At 44.5% G+C, this 7,080-nt stretch overlaps 1 pseudogene; it reads right to left on the minus strand.

Moving 5' to 3' along the window:
* Positions 1-3,129: 3,129 nt before the first annotated feature.
* LOC112409333 (NADH dehydrogenase [ubiquinone] 1 alpha subcomplex subunit 1 pseudogene) lies at positions 3,130-3,342 on the minus strand (annotated as a pseudogene).
* Between the last annotated feature and the right edge of the window lie 3,738 nt (positions 3,343-7,080).

The following is a 7,080-nucleotide window of genomic DNA, read 5'->3' on the forward strand; positions in this document are numbered from 1 at the left end:
AAAAAAAAAAAAAAAAGGAATGAAGTACTTATACTAACTACAAATGGAGTATAACCTTTAAAAATTGTGAATCATGTGTTTTTGTTTTTTTTTTTGTGGTACGCAGGCCCCTCACTGTTGGGGCCTCTCCCGTTGCGGAGCACAGGCTCCGGACGCACAGGCTCAGCGGCCATGGCTCACGGGCCCAGCCGCTCCGCGGGACCAGGGCACGAACCCGTGTCCCCTACATCGGCAGGCGGACTCTCAACCACTGCGCCACCAGGGAAGCCCAAAGACATATGTTTAATCAGATCGGAGTTTACCAACTCACGTTTTAAAAAATTACACTGGCAACTTAGAATAAATTAATTTGACAATTGATAAGACATTTCAAAAAAAAAAAAGGAATGAAGTACTGATACATGCTACAACACGGGTAAACCTTGAAAACATGCTCAGTGAAAGAAGCCAAGCACAAAAGAGTGCATTTTGTAGGATTCCATTTATATGAAATAGCCCAAAGAGGCAAATCCACAGACAGAAAGTGGTTTGGCATTTGCCATGGGAGAGGGCAATGGAGAGTGAAATGAAACAGGACGCTATGGTGCTTCCCCCACTCCCATATCCTCCTGCCTTTTGTCTATGGAAAAACTTTAGCCAAAGAATAAGTTTAATCAGAGAAGTGAGAGAATGTAGAAGCAAAGAAAAATAGTCAAGCAGGACGAAACGATAATAGTTGAGTCAGTGAGCAAAGTCAAGGACATTTAGTTCCCTCTCAAGGGCTACAGATAATATTCTGAGCCATATCCTGTGAGCTGTCTTATAGTTACTGAAACCCTCACCAGGTGGAAGAAGTTAACTACATGATGACCAGGCTGTAGCCATGACATAAGCTGCCACAATTCCGAGAATTGGCCTCAAGGAAATGGGAACAAAGCGACCCGGGGAACTGAAGGTTAACTGTATCTAAAACCATCAATGTGGTGCTGGTCAGACCACCAATGACCAATTTCAAGATGACTGTCAGAGCTGACTGTGCTGTTTCTGCATGTAGCCCCCTCCCTCTGCCTATAAAAGCTCTTGCCCCCTGGTTGTCAGTGGGGGGGAGTTGGCCTTTGGACAGGACTCTGCACCTCCCCCCAGTTGCTGGCCTCCAAAATAAAGCAAACTTTACTTCCCACCAACTTTGCCTCTTTATTGGCTTTTGAGTGGCGAACAGAGGGACCCCACTTTCAGTTACAGGAGGATGCTGATGGGCACAGTGTTTGTTTTGGGGGTGATGAACATATTCTGGAATTAGACAGTGGTGATGGCTGTACGATGTTGTGAATATACAAAATCCACCAATTTATACACTTTAAAATAGTGAATTTGACAGTTATGTAGATTATATCTTAGTTCATTCAGGCTGCTATGACCGCATACTACAGCCTGGGCAGCTTATAAACAACAGAAATTTATTTCTCACAGTTCTGGAGGCTGCAAGTCTGAGATCAGGGTGGCAGTGCGGTCAGGTCAGTGTGGCCTGTGTGACTGTCTTGTACCTCAATTGTCTTTTTCCCAAGGGTTTAACATCCATTGATGATTCTTATCTGGATCAGTCAGCATTAAGGTGACTTTAAAGAGTGATTTTCTATTTCTATTCATCCTTCCTTCTACAGTTTCTCACTGCAGTTTTCCATCCACCACCCTTTTAAAAAGTCTTTTAGTTTCATTATGAACTCATGGATTTTTTAACTGAAATAAAATTCACCATTCTAAAGTGAACAATTCAGTGGCATTTAGTGCATTTACAGTGTTGTACAACCACACCCTCTATCTAGTTTCAAGCCATTTTCATCACTCCCAAAGGAGACCCCACACCCATTAAGCAGTCACTCCCCATTTTTCCCTCTCCCCAGGCCCTGGCAACCACTAGTCTGCTTATGGTCTCTATGGATTTGCCTTTTCTGGATGTTTCATTATACATGGAATCATGCAGTACGTGTGTGGTCTTTCGTGTCTGGCACATTTCACTGAGTATCATATTTTCAATGTCCATCCATGTTGTAACTTGTATCAGTACTTCCTTCCATTTTAAGGCTGGCTAATTTCCCCCTGTATGGATAGACCACATTTTATTTATCCATTTTTCAGCTGATGGACATTTAGGTTGTTTCTTTTTGCTACTATGAATAGTGATTTATGAACATTCGTGTACAAGCACTAGCCTGAATGTTTGTGTCACCCCAAGAGGGCCTTCACCACAACCTGACCATGCTGGTACCCTGAACTCAGACTTCCAGCCTCCAGAATTGTAAGCATTTCTGTTGTTTATAAACCACCTACTCTATGGTATGCTGTTATAGCAGTTTCAATGGACTAAGACACATTTGTTTTGAGTACCTGTTTACATAGATTGCTTTTATTCAATGTGTCATGTTTTATTCTTGCCAATAAATATTCATTTAAAGGCTCATATTGTCCCACATTTGACCAGTGTAAGCCCCTGTGCACTTTCATTTTTAAATAAATTTCTAACCATAGAAGTGATATATGTCGCAGCCCTTTAAAAATTAAAACAAAGTCCTCTCAAACCTACCTTCATCCCAGCCCCTATCCTGAGAGGGCATCTTTCCAGATTTTTTCTGTGTATTTATATAATATGAACATATCCTGAGAAAACATATAATTTTTTGAGTGCTTTCTGTTACTTAACTAATATTATACAGTATGTATGGCATCATAACTGGCTTTTTAAATTTTTTAATTTTAATTTTACTGGAGTACAGTTGATTTACAATGTGTTCATTTCAGGTGTACAGCCAAATGATTCAGTTATACATATACATATATTCATTCTTTTTTAGATTCTTTTCTCATATGGGTTATCACAGAATATTGAGTAGAGTTCCCTGTGCTATACAGTGGGTCCTTGTTGGTTATCTGTCCCACACATAGTTGTGTGTGTGTGTTCATCCCAAGCTCCTGATTTATGTAACTGGCTTTTTAAATTATTTATTTATTTTATTTTTTTAATTTTACTTTTTTGTTTTATTTTTATTACAGAGTACAAAATACACTGCATGCTACACAATACACTGCATAACCTTCTAGCAGCGGTAGATGAGCATAACTGAGTTATTTTTCATCGATCAGGAAGATGCTTCCTTAATCAATGTTCTCCAAACCCTTTGGCACATAGTAACGATCAACTCCAGAAATGCGCCTATCTCTTTCCACCAAGTTCCACAGATACGAATAATGGGCAACCCTTTTTTCCTTGCCTCCATTAGTGAACCTGTGGATGCGTGCAGTGGCCATTCCCGGGATGAACAAGCACGCGGCCATGACGGCAACCCAGGGGACAATCTCGAACCACATCGTGACACCATCACCAAGGCCAAACACTTCCTTCCAGGCCCCTTAAAGGTGACCTGGCTTAACTAGCTTTTTTTTGTTTTTTTTTTTTTGCGGTACGCGGGCCTCTCACTGTTGTGGCCTCTCCCGTTGCGGAGCACAAGCGCCGGACGCGCAGGCTCAGCGGCCATGGCTCACGAGCCCAGCCGCTCTGCTGCATGTGGGATCTTCCCGGACCGGGGCACGAACCCGTGTCCCCTGCAGCGGCAGGCGGACTCTCAACCACTGCACCACCAGGGAAGCCCTAACTGGCTTTTTAAAAATCTAACAATATATAACTTGGTAAAATTAGTGAAATTGGTGCGTTCTTTAAAATGAAGAGATACGCTCAGATCAGCTCAAGAAGCACAGGGAAGTCGTGCCTGGAACTTTCCACATTCTATTTCACTCATTCTCACAACAACGCTTCAAGGTAGGTATTATTATCAGTACTCAAGAAATTAGAAAATTAAGTTTCAAAGAAGTAAAGTAACTTGCCCGAGTACCTAGCATGTGAAAAACTCTCCACAATCACGCATCAAATGAGTGACTATGATTACTGAGTGGCCGAGCTGGGATTTGAACCCAGCTTCATCGCAGGCAACGGTCAGCTTGGTTTCTCTCAACGCGGTACCAGGAACCAGAGAGGCAATCACTGTGCATTTGTAGCAGCTGCTGTTAGAGGCTGGTGAGATGCGGGGGTGGGGAGGTGTAGAATTATAATCACCTGCTCTCAGCAGATCCAGGGGAAGAGCTTTCTCTCCAGGAGGACAAAATCTTCCAGGGCCGATTGGGAAAACGCATCAAGCATTTAGTAAACGCATGACCTTTGGAAACGGGGCTGCTCTGAATACCCGGGCTAATAATGATCACCTGATAGCAATTTCCTGCAAGCTGGTTTCTTATCACACATCTGGCAGGCCATCCGCTTTCCTCTGTTGCATACGTGATTTGTCATTAGCCCAGGCAGTGGGAGTGATGTACACTCCGGCATATGGGAGTTAGCACAGTAACCCTTGCATCGCCAAGCCTCGGGGGAGACTCTCAAAGGAAAAGACGTGCCTGGGATGCTAGAAACGGCTTTTCACTCTAAGGCCCCATCCAACGCTGGGACATTTCAGAGACCTGGGTCTGCATCCCAGCTCTGCCACTCAGCAGCTGGCATTTTGAGCAAAGCACCTCACCTGTCTGAGCCTCAGGGGTGGTTGTGTATGTAACTGAGACTCAGGAACGCGGGGGGCCCTCTCCCCCTAAACTGCAAAGTTCTGCGAAGAAGGGCAGCTTTCCTTCCCCCTTATTCTGAGCATCTACTGCTGTGTTGCAAACTACCCCCAAATTTAGTGGCATAGACGATAATAACACTTTTGCTATGTTTATGGATTCTGTGGGTCAGGAATTCAGACGGAGCACAGCGGGGCTGGCTCGTCTCTGCACTACGATGTCTGGGAGTCTCAGCCAGGAGGACCCCCATAGCTGAGGTGACTCACACATCTGTAGGCTGAAAAACTAGGTCTGGAGCATCCCCTCTACGATATTTTCTATTATGGGTCAAATTATGTTCCCCCAAAAGATGTGTTCAAGTCCCAAACCTGTGAATGTGACCTTATTTGGAAATAGAGTCTTTGCAGGTAAATAAGTGAAGATGAGGTCATACTGGTTTAGGTAGGCCCTAATCCAATGACTGGTGTCCTTAGAAGAGGAGGCGATTTGGACATAGACACAGAGGGAAGATGGCCATGTGAAGATGGAGGCAAATGTGTCACTGAAATGACTCACCTACAAGTCAGGGGTCACCGGGAGTCATCAGAAGCTAGGAGAAAGGCAAGAAAGGTATTACAAACTGCATATGTCCCCCCAAATTAATATATAGAAGCCCTAACCCCTAGTGTGGCTGTATTTGGAGATGGGGCCTCTAAGAAAGTCATTAAGGTTAAATGAGGTCATAAGGATGGGGCCCTGATCTGATAGGATTAGTGTCCTTATAAGAGACACTAGAGAGCTTGCTCCCTCTCTATTCATGTACTCAGAGAAGAGGGCGTGTGAGGACACAGTGAGAAGGTGGCTGTCTGCAACCCAAGGGGCGATCCCCTCACCACAATCTGGCCATGCTGGCACCTTGATCTCAGACTTCCAGCCTCCAAAACTGTGAGAAAATAAATTTCAGTTGTTTAAGCCCCTCAACCTATGATAGTTTGTTACAGCAGCTCAAGCTAATACAGAAGGATCCTTCCTGAGAGCCTTTGGAGAGAACCCAGCCCTGATGACACCTTGATTTTGAACTTCTGGCCTCCAGGACTGTGCAAAAATAAACTCATTTTGTTTTAAGGCACCAAACTTGTGGTAATTTGTTACAGCAGCCATAAGAACCTTAATACAGTTCCATCATTCACATTTGCAGGGCCTGGCCGAATGGTGAACAATGGATTCAGCTGGACCTGTTGACCAGAGGGTCTACACCTGCCTGCCCCCTCAGACATGTCTGGGGCGTTTACCACCTGAATGAACTAGTATAAGCAATAATATAGTTGACCTGTGAACAACGCAGGGGTTAGGGGCACTGACCCTCTGCAGAATTGAAAATCCAAATATAGGACCTACTGTATAGCACAGGGAACTCTGCTCAATATTCTATAATAACCTAAATGGGAAAATAATTTGAAAAAGAAAACAAAAGAAAATCCAAATATAACTTTACAGCCAGCAGATTCAACAAACCACAGATTGTATAGCACCACAGTACCTGTTTAGTGAAAAAAATCCTCCTATAAATTGACCCATGATGCACAATTCAAACCCATGTTGTTCAAGGGTCAACTGTTATAGTTTATAGGTGCTCTTATCATTTCTTGAGTACTCACAGCATGCCGAGGATGATGCTAACTGCTTTACAAGCATTATTCCCTTTTCCTTTGTGGATACGGAGAAATCCTGCATAAGTTGCTGATGGGAACCAGCAGCTGCTCCTGTCTCCAAGGCACCCACAACCTGGTGGGGGAGTCACAGGTGCTCTGATGGAGACAGTAGAGAGGACTGGGGGGACCCAGAGACTCATAGTCGTGAACTGGAGGAGGGGGAATCAGGGAAGGCTTCCTGGAGGAGGTGACCCCCAAGTAGGTTTGCCACTCTGCCATAACTTAGTGTAGAGCCCTCATAGCACATCTGTTTTGGGCCTCATGGATGATGGAAGGGACAAAGTATTAGGAACCAAGGACTCCCCAGTTTCCTGCTTAAGGAAGGGTCCCGGAAACTGCTCCATAACACTTCCCTTTACATCCCATTGGCTTAATCCCTTTAGTTTAACCCCATGTCCTTGCTATTGCAAGGGAGGCTGGGAAATAGTCTTTAATTTGAAAGAGGCGTGTGCCCAGCAAAAATACTATACAACTATAGGAGGAGAGGAGAATGGATACTGTCCGTGCCTCAGGGAGGAAACGTTAACGGGGTCCAAGTGGAGTTTAAACTTGATGCTGAGGATGACAGGAAGCCTGGGATGACCTGAATTACCTCAACATCTCAGTGAGGAGCTACCCAGACCCCCAGCAGCTCTCTGTCCAGCTCCCTAACACATCTGGGCAGCCCAAAGATGGGAAGTGACATCACGTCTGCTTTTGTCTACCCTCTCTGCACACCCCGTGAGCACACATTCCTCTTTCCTTTCTTCTTTCATTCGACAAATTGAACTTTTTGAGCAGCTCCTATGCACCAGGGAGTGCCTGGGTGGGG

Source organism: Neophocaena asiaeorientalis, unplaced genomic scaffold (assembly GCF_003031525.2).
Source record: "Neophocaena asiaeorientalis asiaeorientalis breed wild unplaced genomic scaffold, Neophocaena_asiaeorientalis_V1.1 scaffold254, whole genome shotgun sequence".
In the NCBI taxonomy this organism is placed as follows: domain Eukaryota; kingdom Metazoa; phylum Chordata; class Mammalia; order Artiodactyla; family Phocoenidae; genus Neophocaena; species Neophocaena asiaeorientalis.